Genomic DNA, 24,949 nt, shown 5'->3' with positions numbered 1-24,949 from the left:
GACCAAATATTTGTGTTGAGTTAAACTGTGATGATATCTCCTGAGCGGTGTGTTTAATAAATGTGTTATTTTTTTTGCATATTCTTGAATGTGTGCTGTTCTTACACTCTGGTTGCGTAGAGATATACAAATAAGTGATTATTTGTATATGTGTATGAAAGGAAATGGGCATATTGTGTAATTAACTAAAGGATGGGGATTGACGAAGAATTACTTTGCAATATTATTACATCAGATATAAATATAATTGATTTGTTGAACCAATTGGATATTTAATTTAATTGGCGTGTTTTTAATGTGCACCTACCAGTAAGATTTCACCCTATGACCTAAATAACACACCAGTTTAATGGCAGGAGGGCTACAAACATTTTTATAATCTTATCAAGGCAATGTGATAAAGTCTATCCCAGCAGCATGTGTACCTCCATGAGTGTCGGACAAAAGCATAGCTGCACACACTTTGACTAGGAAAATGAAATGCCTTAAACTCATCTAATATTGTGAACACCCTCAAACATGAGAATTCAACAAACAAGACATCGGAAAGACGTACAGCCATACTACTCAACTTAATTTTTGAATTCCTTAAATAAATACCTGAATAGACACCTTTTATAGTAATTCCATTTCTTAATCTAGTAAGAGAACTCAAAATTTTATTTTGGACTTCATCCACTATAATAGAAAATTATTTTATTACATTTTTAACTTTTTCTGTATAACTCTGATGTTCAGTGCAATTTTACACTGTGGTGTGCTGGGCTGGTAACATCACGTCAAGAGAGGCTCACTGAATCAACAAGCTCATTATTAGGGCGAGCTCAGTTATAGAACACACTTTGGATGCCCTGGAGGTCGTAGCAAACTGAGTACTTTCAGCAATCAAATTATTCAGCAGAAGTGTGTTGAAAAAAAGCTGCTGGTGCTGCTTTATACCAACAGCAATACACCTGCATAATGCCTCACTGTGACTGGGACAGTGAAGTTAGAAGTTTTCTTTCTTTTTAATTTTCTTCTTTGTTCAGACCAAAGTGTGTGTGTATATTTCTGTATGTTTGTTTCACCCTGTAATGTATTTATGTGTTTAAAGAGCTTATGTAAAAAGCAAAATTTTCTGATGTAAATGGTTATCTTTACTCTGATGTATTTTTCTAGACGCATTTGTTACTGCAGTATTAAACAAAAAAATTAAAAGTGCTATTCAAATGCATTAAAAGCTTTAGTCAGTAATCTAAAAGAAAAGTTTCCACTGCTTTATGAAAATTTGTGTTTATGAGGAATCATGATTTTTAAATACACTACGCTGGCTTTAAAACCTGGTCATCTATTCAGTGTTTCCAAAATCACCTTCCTGCAGCCCACTAAAGGGGGCGAGGCTGGATGATGGTGATGCACAATCCCAGTCTCAGTTATCTTAAAACATTTGCTATTCTATTTGGAAAAAAATTAATTCTGTAATAATATAGGACATCACTTTTCTGTTGTAGTTGTGAGGGTAGTTTAAGATTCTTTCAATTCAACAGAATGAATGTTCATGCAAGCACTGTAGTATATGTAGATTTACCCTTACAAAATATCATACCATCTAGTTTATCTCCTAATATTGCTGTTAGGGTTTGGGTTTAATTTTAGAACGGAGGCAAGCTGAAAGATATGGAAAAAGAGCACTCCTAAACATGACCTAGTGAGGTGGACACTCATTGACAACATTCACAGCTAGGATCTTGTCTTCAAAGGGGTTTTAAAAGTTTAAACAAGATATATTTGCCCAATACAATATGTTCTGCTGAATTATATGAAGCTTTGCACAAACTGAAGAAGTCTAGATTTTCTTAATAATTGAGTTCCATTTCTTATCCAGAACTCTTATTCAATGATCCATTTCCCATTGTTTTCGGATACCCTCAAAGGGAGAACTCTTAAAAATGTAATGATAAAACCTTTAAATTCTGCCCATATATTCATTGGAACTAGGCCGTATTGCTTCAGGAACAGAGATAGAGGATAAGGTGAGGAAAGCTACACATGCTTCTTTTTGCAAAATGTCTAAATTGAATATAGAAAATAATATGCTGCTTATTTATTTCAGTTGAAATGAAGCATAAATGCTGTCTCCATAAAAATCTTTAAAAACTGGATATTTAGTGATTTAAATATGCTGAATACCGAGTATGTAAAAGAAGATTTGAATGTATGGATATATGCTAAAAGAATCCCTACCTTAAATTATTTTTTGTAATGGAAACAAAACCACGGACCAAGGGATCGACAGCAGTTAGAATTAATTGGAGCATGGAGCAGCTGCCTTCCAAAGTCTCAGTGTACACATCCACCTGAAAAGGTTAAGTGTCAGTGTGTCCGTCTGGTTGTTATGTCTCTGTCATTCCAAAAGGTGTTGCATCAAAAACATTTTTAGTAATAAAATGCATTGTATTTGCAATTCCAATAGATGGTAGATCGCAAACATTAAAACTGCTTTTATCAATCCCATAACAAATGGCATATTACAGAGATATATGCATCACATGGTGTATAGCAAGTGTTAACGGTGAGGTCTACTATGATTACTTCAATTTCAAATGATCCTAGATGGGTAGCACAGCTAGTGAGATTAAAAACATTTTTTGCTCGTCACTACAAAAAAACACAGAGTAATTAATGGATTAAAAAAAAATGGGGTGTAGTATTCTATTAATGCCTGCCACTGACTCACACTGTTATGTCATGTTGCTCATCTAAGGTAAATAGTTCTATCATGTAGCAGTGAGCAATGACATCTGTTGTTGCAAAAAAGAGAAAGAAGTTTATACTAAAGAGGTAAAAAAGTCCAACAAGGTACCTACAGTGCTCATGGGTTCAATAGATAGAAAACTGTCCATTATATCGAAGGAAAGGAATCTTGCCACCAGAAGAGGCCATAAGAGATTCATGCAAAAGGCCATTGATGTCCATGCAATATGACTGATTTATACCATATACTGCAATGCAGCTTTAAGCCAAAAAGTCTCAAAATGTTACTTAAAGAAATTTCCATTAAGTTTCCTTAATTTAAAAGGAAATTCAGATGTTACACTGCATACTCTTAATACAGCTGCTGATTTAGCTATTCATACAGTAAAAAACACTTTTTTTATATACACTAAAACTGCACTGATCAGAATTATACGTTTTCATTAAAAATTTCAATTCCCATTTCTTTTCCATTTCAGTATGGTTACCTGGTCCTTGATCTCACTGGTAGTCTGACCAAGCTGCTCCTCCTGGAGATGGAGTGTTAGAGAGCCTTGAGGATCAAGATTGACAGACATGGCATTGATCACAATACAGCTATTCCAACATGTGCCGTAGCATAATACAAGATGCATGGGAAGAGTCAGGTGGCCGGTTGGCTAGTAATGTTGTTGAATGAAGATTTTATTGTCCTCGTCTCTCTTACCAATCTGCCTTCTCTTCTATTGGCTCAATACTCTCAGTTTAATTTAACTAATACTAAATGGAAATACGAGGTGGCACGGTGGCAGTGCTGCTGCCTCACAGTAAGGAGACCTGGGTTCGCTTCCCGGGTCCTCCCTGTATGGAGTTTGCATGTTCTCCCTGTGTCAGTGTGGGTTTCTTCCAGGTGCTCCGGTTTCCTCCCACAGTCCAAAGACATGCAGGTTAGGTGCATTGGCGATCCTAAATTATCCCTAGTGTGTGGTGGGGGTGTGTGTTTGACCCGCGGTGGGCTGGTGCCCTCCCCAGGGTTTGTTCTTGCCTTGTGCCCTGTGTTGGCTGGGATTGGCTCCAGCAGGCCCCCGTGACCCTGTGTTAGGATATAGCGGGTTGGACAATGACTGGCTGACTAAATGGAAATACTGCTTTATTTATGTATCTTACTTTATTGAGATGGCCTGTCATGAGTTAAGAGCTAACTATGGTCAATAGCCAGTCAAGAGAAAGTAAGACTAGGTGATCACTAAAAGTGTGTTATGTGACTTACTGTATGCCACTGTTAGTGGTAGTTGAGTTAAAACATTACATGTTTAATTCAATTGCCCACCATTTGCTTTATATGATTTCCTCATTTGTGCATCCAGTGGCTTGGCAGAATTCCAGTAACAGCATTTCTGCTATGCATCACAATTGCTGTTAAGAGTTTTATGAAAATAGATGGAATTTAGCACTTGAATAACACGGTGAAAGCTACTTATTCACATCTCATATTCAGTTTAGTTCCATTCATTTTTTTTGTCATTATACCTTACAGTACAAGAAGAAGTATTTGTTGCTTAATTTTTCTATACCAGTGGAACTAGCAACAATAAAGTTTTTTTTTTTTCTGAAGTGTGTTGAAATTGTTCTGATGAAAACTACTACCTTAAGGCATTTGCAGTCATAAACGTACTCTATGAATAGAAAGATGGCTCCAATGATGAACTGGACTTTTGCAGAGTCTATTCTCCCTGCTTTGCATCTGCAGAAGTTTGTGAGGATGCGGAGATGCTAGATTGATTTTCTTCAGCCTTCTCAAAAGTGATGGTATTGTTAAGTCCACTTAAGAAGAAGTGCATGGTATCAAGAGATTAACGGTGAGCCCTAAAAACTTGAAAGCTGTACACTTTCAACAGAAATTCTATTAAGGTCAGGAGGTACAGGACCTCCTCCAAGTCTCCTTACTTTCACACTCAGCTCCTTATGTTAGATGGCAGATTGGTGTCACTGCACCATTAATGGAGATGTTTAACTTCCTCTCTGCTGGCTGTCTCATCAATGTTGTCAATCAGACCCCCTACTGTTACATCTCCCAAAAACTTCACAATAAAGTTTGTGTTATGCTTGGCAACACTGTCATGAAGAACAGGAAAAATTGGTTGAATATACAGAGCTGGGATGCACTGGTGTTCAAAATAAAACTGCCACAAAAATCAGTGCTGTATGCGTTCTGAAAAAAAAAAACATTAAATAATTCAGCATCTGAAGAAGAGACTTAACACATTATAGACTTTAATCTTTTTGTGATAAATGCTGGCACTTGTTTCAAATTCTGTCAGTAATTAAGTCTCAAACACAGACTCTTTACACTAATTGTATCGTGTATTTTAATTTGTCCAAGCATTTGCGTTGGCTCATGTTTGGTTCCAGCTGCCAACTAAGAAAACTGCCAATATCACTAAATTTACTAGTATTTTCTCCTCAAGATTGTGGAAAAAACAAATATCAAAGAAGAAGAAAAGACTAATACAGAAAATCACCGACAGTTGAGATTTATCAGTATTACAAACAGTAGATGTCTTTTTAAAGCCTGGGTTAACCTTCCTGTGAAAGAAACACATTTTAAAACAACAAACTCAAAAATATATATTTTTTTCTCAATACAGGGAGACTTTGAGGATTATGATACTTATAAAATAAAAATACAGAAGGATCAAATGCTGCTTAGAGTAAAGACAGAATCAAGAATCAGCTTCATTGGCTGTAAAATGTTTAGAACATTACAGACTATATTGATTTAATACTACAACCATCCAAACTTAATCTTGTGTGCTTTCCATGGAGATTGCTGGATGTCTGTAATGTAATTATTCGACAAATTAGCTGGGGCAGAGTGCTGTACAGATGATAAAGGTTAGTAATAGGCTATTTAAACTAGGGCATCAGAAAATACAGTGTTTAATGTTCCTAATGAGTCTACTGGGGCCATTGCGAACTAGTTGCGGCTGAGGTATTTTTAAATGGATTTTCCCCATTTTATCTTCTCAGTCTAAACTATTGAATTTGAAATGTCCAGGGGATATTCAGGACTACTGGAAAAAAAAAAGTCTCCAGTGGTGTTTTTACAAGAAGAAACATTTTATTCTTTCAGGTTGATGAGAATAAAGTTTATTGGCAATATAAACCAAGCATTGATTTACCATGAAAAGATTACTGTACATAGATTACAAATAAAAATTCACAGATGGCTAGCCATTCTGTCATTGACATTCTCACCTGGGTAGCTATGATTTGCTTATTATACTCAAATATATACAGATACACTGCTAAAAATGAATGTTTTTCATCCATTTGCACTAAATAAACTGTGTGGCCTTCACCACAAACCATAACGTTGTAGGTTCAGTTTCCATTCAGTTCTTCAACCTGCGTAAGACCCAATTGTAAAATCCAATGCACATAAACAATTATATTATGGATCTATAGTTTTAGAGTACCTAATAAAAGTTTATGGCTTTTTTGCCGTAAGTGATTAATATATTAAGTTAGCAGTTGAACATGACACTCCCCTAGAAGCACAAGGAATTTTTTCATCTTTTATGGGGCCCAGATTGATGGAAGCCGCACAGCCATTTTAATTAACAAAATGAAAAAGAAGCTACACCCAAGAACTGCTTAACAAACACTGAAAGAACATTTAAGCTCTATGTAGAAGGTATTCTGCTTTTTTAACTATTATTAGAACCATAAACCATCTTGTAAAATAATTTTAAACTTTGAATTATTGGATTACACAATTTCTTCATATTCAAAGCACTCTTCTTGGCAGCACATCTATACTCCATGGTTTATATTTATAAATAACAAAGCCACCTGAAAGAAATAAATACGATTGACATTCACTGAATGGACATTTTTCTTCTCTCTGATGAATAGCTGATTTCTTCCATTACTCCAAAAATATGAATTAAAACACATTTTACAGAAATACCTTTAATGTTTTTGGCATTTCCAACTACCATCATTCAAAACAGTTTTGACAAAAATGACAAACCTTTCTCACTGATATTCTTAAAGTGTCAGCAAATAAGAAACATGTGACAACACCACCAACTCTTGTAATGTTTTGTTTTAAACATTTTTTTAAGATGGGAACTTTAAAGTAACTTCAAGTAAAAAAAATCTTAAGTGGCCAGCACATGATTTTCACTATATTTACAACATTAATACAGTATACAGTGTGAATTTATTAAAATATACTGTATATTTAAGATAGTGCTGCTGTCTCGTGGTAAGGAGGCCAAGGTTAGTGTCCCGAGTCCTCCCTGAGTGGAGTTTGCATGCTCTCCCTGCATCTGTGTGTGATTTTACTTTGTTATCAGGCAGTTCTTCTTTATTTATTATTATTATAATATATTATAATATTAATATATATTAATATATAATATTAATAATAATAATAATATTAATATATAATATTATAATAAATATATAGTGAGGAAGGCAGGCTCTATTGTTGGCATAGAGCTGGATGGTTTGATATCTGTAGCAGAGCAACGGGCACTCAGCAGGCTCCTATCAATTATGGAGAATCCACTACATCCATTAAACAGTGTCATCTCCAGACAGAGGAGCAGTTTCAGCGACAGACTGCTGTCACTGTCCTGCTCCACTGACAGACTGAGAAGATCATTCCTCCCCCAAACTATGCGACTCTTCAATTCCACCAGAGGGGGTACACGTTGAACATTATTCAAGTTATTGTTTTTTTACCTGCATTTTTTATTACTCTTTAATTTAATATTTTTTGCTGCTGGAGTATGTGAATTTCCCCCTGGGATTAATAAAGTATCTATCTATCTATCTATCTATCTATCTATCTATCTATCTATCTATCTATCTATCTATCTATCTATCTATCTATTACTTATTTACATATTTGCCTGAAGCCTTTATCCAAAGTGACTTACAATACTTTAGAACAGTGTTTCCCAAACTCAGTCCTGGGTACCCACAGTGGCTGCAGGTTTTTGTTCCAACCAGATTAACACTCAGATAACACTGAGCTCATTTAATTAGTTTGTATTTTTTCTTTTACTCAACATTCAGAAAAACATAGAAGCATTATTTTTACATTTATAAGACATTTAGAAATATTCTGCTTTTTCTATGGCTTTAATGCTTAACTCTCTTTTGCTGATTTCATTATATTTTGACCTTTCTCTGTTCAGTTTTCCCCCTTCCTTGTATCTTATTAATGACAATTAAAAATGAGCAGAGCAGACACACAGGCAAACAACACTGAATAATCAAAGGCTGCAACTACTATAGCATCAGATCCACTAATTAGTAAATAATGGATTAATTAAACAATTAGAACACCTTGAAAAGTAGAAAGAAAATCAAGATGAAAATACTGTTAAAATGAAAAAAAATACATTATTCCCATACAACTGCTTGGTACAATTTAATATATATATATATACTTTTTTAGCAAACTTAGTTTTCTAATTTCTATATTGTTCCCAAAACACAGAACTTGGGAAATAACAGTTCACTTAATTAGCCCAAAAACCTGCAGACTAAGTGGGTCCCCAGGACTGAGTTTGGGAAACACTGCTTTAGAACATTAGAACAACATAGACGAGAACAGGCCATTCAACAAAACTTGCCAGTCCTATTTATTTAATTCTTCTAAAACAACATCAAGATTACAGTAGTTTTCAAAGTCTATAAAGTCCTATAGTCTACCACATGACTTCGTAGCTTATTCCAAGTGTCCATTGTTCTCTATGTAAAGAAACACTTCCTAATGTTTGTGTGAAATTTCCCTTAACAAGCTTCCCACTTTGTCCCTGTGTTCTGGATGAACTCATTTTAAAGTAGCAATCTTGATCGACTGTACTGATTCCCTTCATAATTTTAAACACTTTGATCATGTCTCCTCTTAGTCTTCTTTTTCTTAAACCAAAAAGGCTCTGCTTTTTTAATCTTTCCTCATAACTTATCCCCTGTAGCCCTGGAAAAGGCCTAGTTGCTTTTCTCTGGACCTTTTCTAGTGCTGCTATGTCCTTTGTGTAGCCTGGAGACCAAAACTATACAAAATACTCCAGATGAGGCCTCACCAGTGCGTTATGAAAGTTGAGCATAACCTCCTTGGACTGATACTCTACACATCATGCTATATAACCTATCATTTTGTTATCCTTCTTAATGGCTTCTGAACATTCTCTGACAGTTGATAGTATTGTGTCCACTATGGCTCCTAAATCCTTCTCACAAGGTATACTTTGATTTTCAGACCTTTCATTGTGTATCAGACCTAACATTTTTACTTCATATGTGTAATATATAAAATTTTCTTAGATTAAATTTCATCTGCCACAAATCTGGCCAAACCTGTGTGCTGTACAAGTCCCTGTGAAGATTCAACAGTTTCAAGAGTATCTGCTAATCCATTTAACTTGGTATCATCTGCAAATTTAATCAGCCAGATAATTAATCTATCCAAATAATTTATACATATTAAAACTTGCAGTGGCACTAGCGCTGCCCCCTGAGGAACACCATTCTTAACATCAGTCGATTCCAATAGGATTCCTCACACCATAACCCTCTGCTTCCTGTGTCTGAGCCAATTTTGCACCTATCTACAAACAGCACCCTGAATTCCCACTTCTTTAAGTTTAAAGAAATATTGAATATTTGCCATACAATTGGTTACATTTATTTTGTTTTTCAAATTGAAGCACTGGTAGGTGAAGTGACTTGGTAATGGTTTTAAGATTTCAGTAGTATGATTTGAACCCCCAACCTCCAAGGCCTAAAGCCTTAACCACTACACCACACTGCCTGCCTGCTACACCACTATACAATTTTGGGAGCTTACCGCTTTTGACTTAATCGCAGATTTCCTAAAGTCTGCATTTTCGCAACCATCAAGAATTTTCCATTATATGTCTTCAGCAATATAATTCACAGATAGCACAGGATGTGCTCCACATGCTTATCGAAATGCAAAAAAATATCACTGCTATAAAAAAAAAAATATGTCACTGCTATAAGTGTAAAAAAATAAAAGTAAGCAAGACATTATTTTTGAAAAACTGACATGCAGAGTTAATATCTGTCATAGTGAAAGTTGATAGATTCTCCAGGGAAGTCTATGAATTTGAGAAAAATTCTTCAGCTACAGTTATGACTGATATTATCTGTAAAACATTCTTTTTACAAAGCTTTCCAGGATCAATTACATCAAATGGAGCAACCAAAGTGACCCATACAGTTCTAAAATTTAAACTGTTTAGCAGGAAAAACTCCTTTTTGATTTCCTACTTAGTTTTACACTTGGTTCTATAAGTGTCAAAAAACAGAATGCGTGACTTTCTTTAATTAAGTACATTCTCTTCTTAAACACACAATTTACGAGGACAAGGTGTAAGCAATAAAGCATTCTGTCTGGCAGGCTGGGGTGATCACTGCCATTTTTCTACACTTATTAAGTTTCCCCAGTACATATGAACATATCTTAGAAAGAAGTACTGCTTTGAAAGCCAGGAAACAATGTAAATGTGATATTTTTGAAAGCTGCATTGAAAGATAAATATATTTGGTTTTAAAGAATGGCAAAATGTAATATTAATTGAGCACAAATGAGATTTTAGAATGACTGATTTCTTCCCACTAGACGCTGCTTCTTAAAACAGAAATTATTCCATTGTTCTTCATAACCAGTCTTACAATTTTACTTAACGGTTTGCTCCCCACCACCCTTTCCAGAGTGAGTATCTGGGATTTTTAGAGAATCTGGGATCTTACCACACCTATTCACCTTTTCTCTGAACCTGTATAGGGTGCCACAACAGTGGAACACATACACGCATAGTACCAGTACCTAAAAATGGGTACTACAATGCTGTTAAAGACTATAGACCAATAATTCAGATTATACATTTGAGAGGCTGGTCCTGAAACAACTGTGACTCTCTTGTTACAGGCAACCCATGATCCTTCTGCAGTTTGCCTATGAATTGCATATTGGGGAGTTGATGCTTAGATTTACATGCTCCACAGGCCCTACTACCTCCCATACAAAGCTTGCATGGTGATCAGAATAACGTGCCTTGATTTTTTCAATGCATTCACATCTGCAGCAGGAGGATAATTTCAAATTGAACATTAGAACAATCTAGACGAGAACAGGCCATTCAGCCCAACAAAGCTTGCCAGTCCTATCCACTTAATTCTTCTAAAATAACATTGAGTCTTGTTTTGAAAGTCCTTCATGTCCTACTGTCTACCACACTATTTAGTAGCTTATTCCATGTGTTTATGGTTGTCTGTGTAAAGTAAAACCTCTTAATGTCCGTGTGAATTTTACCCTTAACAAGTTTCCACTTTTGTCCCATGTTCTTGATGAACAAATTTTAAGGTAACAGTTTTGATCCACTGTACTAAATCCCTTCAGAATTTTAAGCACTTCAGTCATGTCTCCACTTAATCTTTTTTTGCTTAAACTGAAAAGGCTCAGCACTTTTAATCTTTCCTCATAATTCATCCCCTGTAGCCCCGGAATCAGCCTAGACACTCTTCTCTGGACTTTTTCTAATGCAACTGTGTCCTTTTTGTAACCTGGAGACCAAAACTGTAAACATTACTTTAGGTGAGGCCTCACCAGTGCGTTATAAAGCTTAAACATAACCTCCTTGAACTTGTAGACACTCATATGTTTGAGACAGACATATGCTTTTACAGTTCATTGGATCATTTGAAGGTCAAACTTGTGTGTTTGTGAGAGTCTATGAATGTCTGGTGGAGATGGCGGTCAGCAGCATATGTGCATTTGAATTTTCATGTCTCCCATTCTCTTCAAAGAGAAACAGTGTAGTACTGACCACTAATGTGGGTTATTTGAGACATGTAATCAATACGAAACTACACTGTCAATATCATAAAAAAATTATTTCTTTGATGTTGGAAAATGTATTTGGAGATGTTTCTTTAAACAATGGATGAAGTGATGTTTCATTTTAGGAGTTTACATTCTGGGCATCCAGTGTGTACAGATCATGGTCATCAGTTATTGTTTAGTAAGAATGGATTCAACTGACTTGTTGACTAGTTCCAAATCTGTCTCACACATCATCACCCTTCAATTCACCATTACAATATGCTCCACGCTGGCAGCATTTTTTCTATTCTTAAACCTTAGCTCCCAAGAGGAGCACCAAAGAAACACATACACATAAATTGACTACAGTTAGCTCAGAATGCAGTAGCAAGAATCTTAAACCTGTAACGTCTGTGCACATCTCATTGATTGACCAAGATGCAGAGGACAGAAAGATATGGAAAAGGATGATCCGTTGTGGCAACCCCTAACAGGAGCAGCCGAAAGAAGAAAAAGAAGTGTGGTAAGGTGCACCACAAACCGTTTAACCAGAGAACATTACTTTGTTTATTGAAAACTATTAAAAAATAACCTAATTAAGGCACTTACCCTTTTAAAGTGTATGAAGGGCAAAGAAGCATCTTCTATGAGCATCTATTACCACCATGTTGGTATGACGGTGCAGGTTGTCTCAATGTTCCGTTTTCCCTTGGGGAGTCTCTTTAACTTGTCACCATTGATAGTCATAACTGAGATGAACTGGGCAAATGAGAACACACACAGTTAGCAAGGGGTAGGCGCAAGAAGTCGTAAGTGGTTGTATTAAAATTTCAAGCCCAAAAAATCAACTGTCACTGTTCCAATAGTGTAGTTTAAAGTCTTCCTAAAATAAATTTTAAAAAAAATCTGTAAAACCTGAGCATAATCCCAAAATGTTAAAATACCCATAATAAATATGTCCAGCTAAATCCATGGCAGGTAAACAAAAAAAACAAAAAAAAAAAAAAACTGAAAAAATATGCAAGCCCTGGTGTCTCCTTCTTGAAACAGATGTCTCCCCGATTTACCCTTTGAGGATCATTCAGCATATGGAGACATCCTGCTGACAGGCACAGCCACCCCTCTAATCCAGGCTCAGGTTCCTGCTGGTCCTGAGCCAAGACGAGCCCTTCTGTCTCTCGCTGTCTCACACCAGGCTTATGTGGGAGCCCGCTGCAAGGATCAGGTCACCCTACACTCCCCAAAAACACAATGTGTGAGTGACCCTCTTCAGCCCCCTTGAGCGTTCGTCCTATGCTCACTTTGTGGCTCTTCACCCGGCTGCCTGCCTCCATCCTACTGCACACTGGCCTGTACACCTCTGGACATCTCAGTCTCTTTCCTTCTTTCCTCCCCCTCTCGTCCATGCAGACTCCTCTTAAACCAGCCTGACTGGGCATAGGTGCAAACCTTCACCCACTCTATGGCAAGTGACCGATCTGCTTGCTTTTGCACATGTGTATATGAAAGACCAAGCTACCCCATATCAACCCCATAATGGCACCGTCTTGTGCACACCTGTGCCCAATTGGAGCCTGCACACTGTGTAGTACATCATAAGCATACCTGCATCTGCCATGACAGGTTAAGGGATACAGATGAGGTAGAGGATTGGCTGGGAAATCTATGACCTAATATTAAACTTCTGGTCAACAGGGTTCATTAGTTGACTGATAAAATGAGGAAAAAGTCCAACCATTGAGTGAGTGTGTTAACAGTACGAAAATAGACTTGTACTTGTTTTCCATTGTAAGTAAATATATATTTCCTAATGTTGTTGGAAGAGGTATATTTTTGGGATTGGTTTTGGTGGTGCAATTATTTTTGTATATACACTTTTACTATATAAAGAGCTAGCTGTGCCTTGTTATTTTCAACAATTCTCTTCCAGAATGTTAAAAGAGGAAGACTGCCTTTTTATGTGTTTATTTTCCTTATTTGTTTGATTTTGAGAGTGCACTGTAAATATTGTATATAATCCCTGCTTTTGTTTTTGTTTTTCGCTTTGCTTGTGTACCATTGCAGACGTACTGTACCTTAAAGCCCAAATGACACTGAATTGTTTTTGATGGTACTCTTGTACAGATTGCACAAGAATTTGTACTGTATTTTGTTTTTGTCTTAATCTCTCCCTCTGATCCTATTCTGTCTTGATCTACAAGGCGCCCAGAATGTAGTTTGGTGCCCAGTTTTCATAATATGGGGCATCACATCCACCAAGTCAAAAACGAGAGTTATGGCTCGTTTGTACTGTCCTCAACTTGTCTGGAGGCAACTGACACATTTCTGTGTTCCAGGGTACAGAAGCATCCAATACCTCTAGACGGTGCCCCTCATGATTTGCACTTGAGCTATGCATCCTCCAGGACCCCAGAAAAAATCCCAGGGCAGATATGGAGATGTACTTTGGTTGGGACTTAAAAGGCCATCCATGTGAATTTCCCTTGGGATTAATAAAGTATCTATCTATCTATCTATCTATCTATCTATCTATCTATCTATCTATCTATCTATCTATCTATCTATCTATCTATCTATCTATCTATCTATCTATCTATCTAGACCCAGGGTGAACTTGGTGTTAGGAGGGGTGCTGGATGAAAGCTCCTATAATGGAAGGAAGCAGGAACAGAATAGTAGAAGAAGAGTACTATTTAAAAATGTAAATGGAGAGGTGTTTATTGCATACAATAGGCAATTGAATTAGCCACTCACACAGTAACCAGAATCTAGTACTGTGTAGTTAAGCTGGGAGAGCATAAAAGTTTATTTGTTTTGTTTTTTTTCCCCTTTTGTTTGTCTTATTGTATTCCCTCATTAGGTATTACCTTTTTGTTAATAAAATCTCAGTTTTGATACTTGTGACCTCCTCTGGACTTGGGTTCAAAGGCAGCTCAGGAATGCCCCATACAGTCCAACCCCCTGTAATAAATTAGCATTTTAATAAAAGATCTAACTAAAGAAAAAGGAAAACAAATGTCTATGCAAAGTCTGCAGTGACCAAAACAAAGAGGCACATTGGATAAAACAGGAAGAAAGCCATAGAACCAGGTTAAGAAAACAGAAAATGTAAGGTTTAGTAATCTTGTGCTACACCAGATTTTACAACAGTGCCAATGGCTAGACAGAACTGAACTGAAACCCTCCATTTTCTATAACTGTTATATTTTAGATCCATTCATTTTAACCTTCATATACTCCCATTCCATGTAATTACATGCAAACATAACACTAAAGAAGGGAAAGAGATTTCAAATGCTTCCTTAAATTCTGAACTCACTGAACAAACAGCAGAACCAAACACAGTACCCAATACTTTGATTTGAAAATTTAGCTGCAGTCAGGGAAGACTTCTGAATTCATTATAGTTACAGAGGCTTTCATGTTTTATTTTTCTTATTGTGCATAGGTCCATGTACTGTAACCATCCACCTATCCATTATCAGTAGCCACTGTGAGTCACGGGGCCGAATCCAATACTAGCAGCATCTGATGCAAGGCAAGAGCTAACTCAGGCTATCACAGGGTACTGTCATGTACAATGAGACAATTTACAGTCCGCAATTATTTTGTACTTGCAATTTGAGAGAAAAATTGACTTACCTGGAGAAAAACCCATATAGACATGGGAAGAACTTGCACCAGGACAGCATTCTAACCCACACTTCTACAGCTTTGAGGCATGTAGCACTAAATACTGCAGTGCCCCCATAATAATAATTCATAATATGTGTGAAATTTCCTTTTCATATGCAACAGGGTTAAATACACTTATACATCAAACTGTTTGCAAAATGTACTTTAAAACCTATTGCAGAATTAATTTATTTATTAAGATGACTTTCTAAAATCAGAACTATAGCTGCAACAATTTTTGAGAGACTTAATTGGGAAATGGTTGGATGGATGGTAAAAAGAAAATGTAAAAAAATAAAATAAAATGCAAAATGTATTCACTCCGGAACTCAGTAATTGCACAAGTAAGCTTTTTGCTTAAAATAACATTTATACTTGTTGCCAATATGATGTTGATATAATAAATAGTGACTGCATATTTGTCTTCCCATCTGCTGTCCATTTATTACATTTAAAAAGAAAATGAAATTGCAAGTTTATGCTATATAGTTGGATTCCAAAGTAGGCAAGGGATATGTACTGTACATAGATACATACCATATATTTTATACATATAAACATTGCGATGGATGACACACATAGTTGGACATTCCAGAAGGGATTGGGCAAGGAACAATATCCAGCTGGGAGTGAAGTGTGAAGCAAGGACAGGAGAAGACAACCTGTCAGAACTAAATGTTCCCCTGATATGCTAGATGGCAGCATCCCTATGCTAAGATTCCCACATGGTCACCTGCAGTACATGCTGGGACCTGAAGTTCCATGGGGTAGCCCTTTTGGGTTCTGTAAAGGTCTTTGGGGGAGCTGCCGAGACTAGTAATCTCTACTTTGTTGGGCTTCCATGTTACCTGAAGGTGCTTTCAATGGTTTATGCCATAGCACCAGAAGTACTCCCAGGTAAAACATAAAAGAAGGCACTCAACCTCATCCAGGCCAGTTGGAGTTGGATGGAAGAGAACAAAGCTCGCCTGGAGAGGAGGAAGGACAAAGAAAAAGAGAAGAAGATGAATTGCATATGATTGTGTTTATTAAAGAAGCACTTGTTGTAAGGTATTTGTATAAATAAACCTTTTTATTGTATCAGGACTTGTGTCTGTGAGGTTGTATATGAAGTTTGGGGTGCTGCAATGCCACCTAGTGGTCACAACATATATATATATATATATATATACACTTACCAGCCACTTTATTAGGCACACCTGTTCAACTGCCTGTTAACACAAATATCTAATCAGCCAATCACATGGTAGCAACTCAATGTATTTAGGTATGTTGACATTATCAAGACAACCTGCTGAAGTTCAAACCGAGCATCAGAATGGAGAAGAAAGGTGATTTACGTGAATGGTATGAGTATTTCAGAAACTGCTGATCTACTGAGATTTTTATGCACAACCATCTTTAGGTTATACAGAGAATGGTCCAAAAAGAGAAAATATATAGTGAGTGGCAGTTTTCTGGGCAAAAATGCTTTCTTGATGCCAGAGGACCGAGAAGAACGGCTTGTCTGGTTCGAGCTGACAAAAAGGCAACAGAAACTCAAATAACCACTTGTTACATCTGAAGTATGCAGAAGAGCATCTCTGAACACACAACAGGTCAAACCTTGAAGCAGATGGCCTACGTACAGCAGCAGGAGACCACACTGGGTGCCACTCCTGTCAGCTAAGAACAGGCAACTGAGGCTACAATTTGCACTGGCTCACCAAAATTGGACAATAAAAGATTGGAAAAAGGTGGCCTGGTCTAATAAGTCTCAAATTCTGCTGTGACATTCAGATGGAAGGGTCAGGATTTAACAACCTAAAAAAATGCATCCATCCTGGCCTTGTATTAACGGTTCAGGCTGGTTTTTGGTGGTGTACTGGTGTGGGGGATATTTTCTTTGCCCACTTGGCCACTTAGTATGAGATGAACATCGTTTAAATGCCACAGCCTACCTCAGTACAGTAATCCCTCGCTATATCGCGCTTCGCCTTTCGCGGCTTCACTCCATCGCGGATTTTATATGTAAGCATATTTAAATATATATCGCGGATATTTCGCTGCTTCGCGGGTTTCTGCGGACAATGGGTCTTTTAATTTCTGGTACATGCTTCCTCAGTTGGTTTGCCCAGTTGATTTCATACAAGGGACACTATTGGCAGATCGCTGAGAAGCTACCCAGCTTACTTTTCTCTTTCTCTTGCGCTGACTTTCTCTGATCCTGGCGTAGGGGGATTGAGCAGGGGGACTGTTCGCACACCTAGACGATACGGACGCTCGTCTAAAAATGCTGAAAGATTATCTTCACGTTGCTATCTTTTGTGCAGCTGCTTCCTGAAACAACATGCTGCACGGTGCTTCGCATACTTAAAAGCTCGAAGGGCACGTATTGATTTGTGCTTGAAAAACAAACTCTGTCTCTCTCTATCTCTCTCTTTGTCTGCTCCTGACGGAGGGGGTGTGAGCTGCCGCCTTCAACAGCTTTGTGCCGCGGTGCTTCGCATACTTAAGCCAAACAGCCCTATTGATTTGTTTGCTTTTCTCTCTATCTCTGTGACAGTCACTGCTCCTGACACGCACTCCTTTTAAGAGGAAGATATGTTTGCATTCTTTTAATTGTGAGACAGAACTGTCATCTCTGTCTTGTCATGGAGCACAGTTTAAACTTTTGAAAAAGAGACAAATGTTTGTTTGCAGTGTTTGAATAACGTTTCTGTCTCTCTACAACCTCCTGTGTTTCTGCACAAATCTGTGACCCAAGCATGACAATATAAAAATAACCATATAAACATATGGTTTCTACTTCGCGGATTTTCTTATTTCACGGGTGGCTCTGGAACGCAACCCCCGCGATGGAGGAGGGATTATTGTATTACTGCTGATCATGTCCATCACTTTATGACTACTGTGTACTATCTCGGGAGTGAAGTTCCAACGATAGCACCTTCTCCCTCTGCTACTGGTTTGTGTGCCCCCAGCAGTGGTGTCAGTGACGCTAGGAACCTGGGTCTGAGCAGGAGAAACCAAAGCAGGGACCGGTAGTTTTGGTGATTGGCCATTGGGTGGGGACACAATGGTTGAGTCGAAGTCGGTGCCAAGTTAGGATAGCCCCTCTGCTACCAGGTGGCTTGTGGGCCCTCCACTCTGTGGGTCAGGTCTAGCAGTGGGTGGACATCTCATCACAAAGGTCTTTGTTTATCCCTAACAAGACTATGTCAATAGCGAGCTTTTCCACAATGAGATGTAAGTCTTCTCCACGAAACCAGCTTTGGATCTGGTTCACTAAGTTCTGGACCAGTCCATGGATGGGGCGATCTAGGTCAATCTGCCACATTCGAAACTGACGTCCCTTGGCAAAGGGGCTCATAGCCGTATGGAGGAGGATCTGAGGCTTCAGGTAGTCATAATCATCAAGCTTTTCAGGAGTAAGGTTTCACATGATCTGTAGGGTCTCCCTGGTCAAAAAGGGACAAAAATATCTGCTCCGCCTCCCTTGTCCCAACGCATCAGTGTTGTCATGAGTTCAAAACAGAATAGGAAACATTTTGGATCATCAAAAGGATCCATCTTCACCAGCACACACAAAGTCATTGCGTAAACCAACTTTATTCCAATCAAAACAGGTACAGTCAGGGTATTTATTCAAACAGGAGCTACCACTTCATTACACACAGATACAGCCAACAAGCAGTGACCAGGCCAGGTCAGTGGCCAGGTTAGAATGTTCACCACATCAACAAAGTTCACAAAGTCGCACAGTGCCCGAAATAAAAAAGAAATTGTCAGATATCAAAGTCTCCGTGAAAAGGCGAATCGTAGCCCACTGTCTGAGAGTCATATGAAAGTTTATTAGGGTACAGAGAAAATAAAATAGGCACACAGTGTGGAAAAAAGCATGAAATGTGAACTTTAATCTCTAAATTTCCATTTTAATCACGTAGTGTATTTTGTCATTAAAGTAGAACATCATAAACTTCATCTTAAAATCGTTTAATTTACTAGTTTCTCAAATCCCATCATAACTAAAGTAGCACGTTAAATGCTTTGTTTTGTATTTGATCTTCTATGTGCTCTATGTGTGTGAATCACTACGTGCTTCTTAAACCAGCTTTCTCTTCCTTCCAACAGGACACAGAATCCATTACACTTGTGATATTACAGCTCTCTGAATAATTAAAATACTGAGACGTATACCTGATATGATTTTCATGATGATAAAAAGCATGTTATTAAACTTGGGAACACGGTGGCACAGTGATTGTTAATGCCTCACGCAGGATGCTTGCTGCGCTGTGCGCTACCTTCGATGAAATAATTTATTGCAGCAGTACTGTCTCTTTCAAACGTACTAACCCCCAATTCCTGTCCTTACTTTTCTTTCTCCAAATACCCAATCGCCATACAATCAGCTCTGTAATAGACGTTAAGCCATCTGTAAGCTTAGAACGCCGATTCTTCAAAACTTTTAAGGAACATTGAGATATCTTCGTAGTACATGTTAAATTATTCTATCCATCCAGTGTCGTGCCAGTCCCAGCAAGAATACAGCGCGAGGCAGGAACAATCCGTGAACGGAGCGCCAGTTCCTTGCTAGCGCTGTGACACCGTGTCCTCACATGTTTATTAACAATATAGATTGTTTAAATGAAGTTAAAGTTTTATCTGTATAATATAATAAACATATTTTGCTGCATTTCATCTTAAAAATGATATCGTCATCATATGTAAATACACACTTTATAAAGCGGCTCAGGTTGTGCAATATTATAACTATCGCAAGTTTACAGTGAGGTAATTGTACTTATAAGTACAAACAGTTCTACAAGGGGCACTTGATGTACTGATTGAGTACATTTATAGTTCTTGGGATGAAACTGTTTCTGAACCGTGAGAAAAGGCTCTGAAGCATTTGCCATATGAGAGCAGTTCAATAGACAGCATGGCTGAGGCAGCGTGTGCTTGATGCTGTATACCGATTATTCTCTTTCCGCTCAGCTGCTGTACAGCTGTGATTCCACACTCAGATACAGTGATATAAATATTCCGAGTGGTGCAGTGAGAGTAATATGGAAAAAGACAATCCGCTGTGGCAACCCCTAATGGGAGCAACAGAAAGGAGAATAAGAAGGTGCAGTGAGAGTAACAACGCTAAAGCAGCTATTGTATTTAGAATAGTTTGACCATTCTGTGGACCATTATTTTGTTTCAGGTTAATTACAAACAGATGCATCAAACTAATAAAAAATATGCGGTTAATTTAAGTGTATTTATAAAGCTGCATCAGGGATGTGGATCTAAAAAAGAAAGGGAAACCACACTGGAACAGTAGCACTGCTTTCACGCTGGGTGACGCCAGTCTGCAAAACAGAGTGGAGAACTTGCATACGCCAGGGTATGAGCTACCATGGAAATGTGTTTGGCTTTACGCCAAATTTAGGTTTTATACATCACAAATTGAACGTGGAAACATTCGTACACAACATTTTTGTGCGTACGCACCATTTATACATGAGGCCCCAGAAAACTCTCCAGAGGAATAAGAATTTGTTTGGAGTCTGTTACAGGATAGCTATGTCTTATTTTGGGGTTATAACTCTTTGTTGGTATAACCAAGACTACAGTATTGTGCACTTTTTTTTTTTGGTCGTTATTAATAAATAAGCATATTGCACCGTACTTTTAAGCATGTGAGGCTTTTTGCAAGTCGAAAAACAGTTGCGAGTTTTTTGGAACTGCTTCCACCAATTCGTGCACTTCAATCATGGGAAGAAATCTCAGTGGAGTTTATTTTTGACATATTAATTAAATAACATTTTAGATTGCATTAATTCCTAAAATCAATTATTTCCAATTGAGGTCATCAATTTGTACAAAAATTCTGGATATATTTTTATAAAAGGGTGGGTACTATTGTAAATCTTTCTTCTGGATGCCTTAGAGTAATTTACAGACAGAGAGTGGATCAAGACCTCAAGAAATTCCTTAAATGTACTACAGATTTTAGCCAAGAATTTTAGTGTGAGCTGTTGCTTCTAGTAGAGTTTCAACAGAACTATATCATTTAATTCAGATACAGTAGGAATGTCCCCTATTGGGTGTTTGTTTGGGTTTAAACCTTCTTTTTTTCAATTTGACACTAGCTCTTCATCCATTATGACTTTAGTAGATTACTTTGATAAGTTAGGTTATAAATGGATTTCAGAGAACCTGTTGATGGCAGAAACCTCAGCAAAAACTCACACAGATAAAAGATGGGAAGTCACTCCAGAGTTTAGGGTGAGGTAGAAAGCAAAGCTTGTGACTCAAGACATCTGCCTGTAGGTTACGTTTCTGAAGCTGGCCCCAAGATTTCTCAGACCCTATACTATTTTAAAATGAGTCGGTCCAGTATCCCATAAACTGGTCCTTCTAAGTCACTTTTGTTTGCACTTTATTAGTATATATCACATTTAAAACATTTCTAATTGTTACAGTTACATGTCCATCCCATCCTCATCTGTTGGTGGTAAAGGATGCCCAGGAATCTAAAATTTGAATGATTTTGGATTCTAGACATTGGGGTGAATTTGTAGTTTAAAATTTTGATTGGAAGTGTTACGGTCCTGAGGATTGCTGTTGGATTCCTGCTTGTTTCCATCATATGAGTAAGCCAGGTTGGACATGTTTTTAAAGCCTTAGAAAGGAGGGTGTGTCTTAATTTTTGAAGACTTGTTATTTTTCACATTGATTTTGGTTTTCTTTATGTAATCATTTTTAAAGATATTTGTATGATCTAATCATGTACTGTTTTATTCTTTGTTTTTTTATCACCTGCATCACTATCTTGAGTTTTTCTGTATCACCACAGGTTTTTTGTTTTTGGTACATTATGTTTTTAGTACTAGCTGGCCTAGTCCAGTATTGGTCTTGTGCTTAAATCTAAATGCAGAAAGCATTATCCAACTGAAATAAATAAGAGAGTGAAACTGGAGTCTGAATTACCCACAATCTCACTTGTGAAACACTCACTCAAGGACGTCATTCTCAATATGTGCAGTCCAAAATTTTCTAATCCACTCCATTCCAGTCCATTCATTTTCTAATAAAATGCATTGCATTTTTATTTCCAAAAGTTGGTGTGTGTATCCAACAGTAAAACATCACAGAGGAAATTATAACAAAAAAATATATAGCAAATAATTAGAGCAGGAACAGACTTCATTGGAACCCATTGTCTGTCACACAGAGTGAAATAGCGGATGCCATGACCAAAGGGGGTCTCAGATACGGGTCCTGCAGGCCAGCCCTCTATATTTGTTGCTGGATTTTTAATTTTTGTATACACATTTTTTTTCCCTATTCTCATTTATCTATATTAATGTGAAGATCACCAGAATGTTTAATTGATTCAAATGAAATTAGTACTGCCCATATTATTCTTTTTTATTTTGTACATTTTTTCTATTTTTCTTATTAAGTTATAGTTTCAGTTTGCTTGTTTCCTCATTTAAACTGAATTTGGTACTGGATTCTAAGCAGCAGTACTAATGTTTCTGATGCACCCCTCTGTTGGAATGAAAATTCCAATGCATTTTATTACTACATTCCAATACATGGCACATCACAAATGTTAATGCTAAATATTCCCAACAGCAAGTGATGGAGAGAAATAGTCTTTTATGTAATATTAATATATATTTTCATCTGTTCATTCATTATCAAGTGAACTTAATCCACTCAAGTAAAGTTTTAATAATAATTGTCACACACGTGCACATTAGAGGCAGCTAAATGGACCAAAAGAAGGTAATTCCACGCCAGGCCAGGGGTTGGTTTTGTGCACTAAACCTTCTTTTATTCCTGCAGACCAGAAACAGGAAATTCAGCCTGATTACGGGCTGAAGACGTCACTTCTGGTTCTGCCCCCCAAGGACATCACTTCAGGTTCCACCATCCACCACCAACGAGGACATCACTTCCAGTTTTGGGTCCAGAGGATATCACTTCCGGTTCTGGCCCCAATGACATCACTTCCACCTGCCTGCCTTAAATACAAGATAACTTCCTGTTTAACTTCAGTTCTGTTTTGGACTCAGCTCTGTACACATCTGTGCAACTGTTTTTGCCTTTTTGCAGCCAGGCTTCAAGTATACGGGTGGCTGCTCCAACCGTTTCTTTGTGTTTCAAGACTGTTCTTTTTCTCATAATGCATACTAATTTTGCATGTGTAATGTTCCAAAACTGTTTTTGTTTTCTGATGAAGTCTTAGAGAACATATACATCAAAGTAAATTACATGCTAATTTTAGAAAATGGCTGGATAGGTATGGGTAGCCTAATGTGTGGAAGAAATGATGAGTTCTGTAGCAAACTAAGAGGGAAATGAAAGATTTAATAGGTTGATTTTTTTTAATTTGGTGTTTTTTTGCAGGATAGAAAATTAATGGATGGATGGTCATTAGCTGAATGTTCCCTTTGTAACGTTAAATCATAACGCTATTTTTGATTAATAAGTGCAAAGACGCCTGGCATTAGAGTGTGTAAATGTACAGTGTGCATCCTTGTGCTCTACATTGCCTGGCAATCCTTCCAAAACAGTTTTCCACTTTGCAGCTCTAAGTAAATCAGATTCACCTGTTCATGGAGGACATTCCTTTTGGCCCTGATTTTTTAATGACATGTATATAGACTCTTGCTTTTTAACTTGACCAAGTATGTACCTTAATTGATGGATTTCTATGATTTACGTAAGCATGGTTTGGTTTTTAATTAATGCAGACTACCTAAGTACAGTATATTTATGTAAAAAATTTTCTTAAAAAACACAATTACATTACTAATTCACTTTCTGTTAGCTGCACCTCCATCATCTCTTATGTAACAAGATCTTAGCTTGTCTGGATTATGTTCATCTTGCTGCTACATGCTGAAACCTAGCTCTGTATGTATTCAAATCGGATAAAACTGCATGTGTGTATGATAAAAACTGAATATATGCAGAGTCTGTGTCTGCAACATGGGGATGGATGTTGCTCCCATATATCACCAGGATTTATCCATAGTTACATTTCCTTACAGTGCAACAGCACAATATTTTATATTAAATAACACAAAAACCTATAAACCTATCAACAGTATTAGATTGTGGTTTAGCACCATGCTATGCTTATGTTACAGTGCATTACAGTAACTGACCTTTTACTCACAGTAAATACCTATGTGCTGAATGTTCATAGCCATGTCTCTATGCTTAATTACACAGTAGTGTTTCTACATTAAGGGCCATTGGCACTCAACCTCACAAGGTATCGTGCACAGTCATAGTACGAATGTACAAGTTGCATGCACAGATGCATAATAAATTAACTCAGTAGCTGAAGTTTCAAAACAATGAAAAAACATAGTCACACATCTATTTACAATCTTTCAAATCTATTTGTGTATCTCCCTAAATAGTTAGCTAGATGTTATTATATTGCTGCTGTAACACAGCTTCATTGACTCATTGGTCAGGTTTTAGGTCCAGTTTCTGTCTTTATGGTCCCTATATTCTCCTTGTAGCTTACATTGTAGCATACATGTCATGATACTACTACCACAGCCAGTTCCTGGCTAAGACTATACACAAGTTTTGAGGTAAGTTAGTAGGACACATTGATAATGGTGCTGGAGAGTTAGATGTTTGCTTGTTGATATGCATATGCAAGAATTTTTCTATATTCTGGAT

This window comes from Erpetoichthys calabaricus, chromosome 9 (genome assembly GCF_900747795.2).
Source record: "Erpetoichthys calabaricus chromosome 9, fErpCal1.3, whole genome shotgun sequence".
Taxonomy (NCBI): domain Eukaryota; kingdom Metazoa; phylum Chordata; class Cladistia; order Polypteriformes; family Polypteridae; genus Erpetoichthys; species Erpetoichthys calabaricus.
This window is presented reverse-complemented; position numbering follows the sequence as displayed.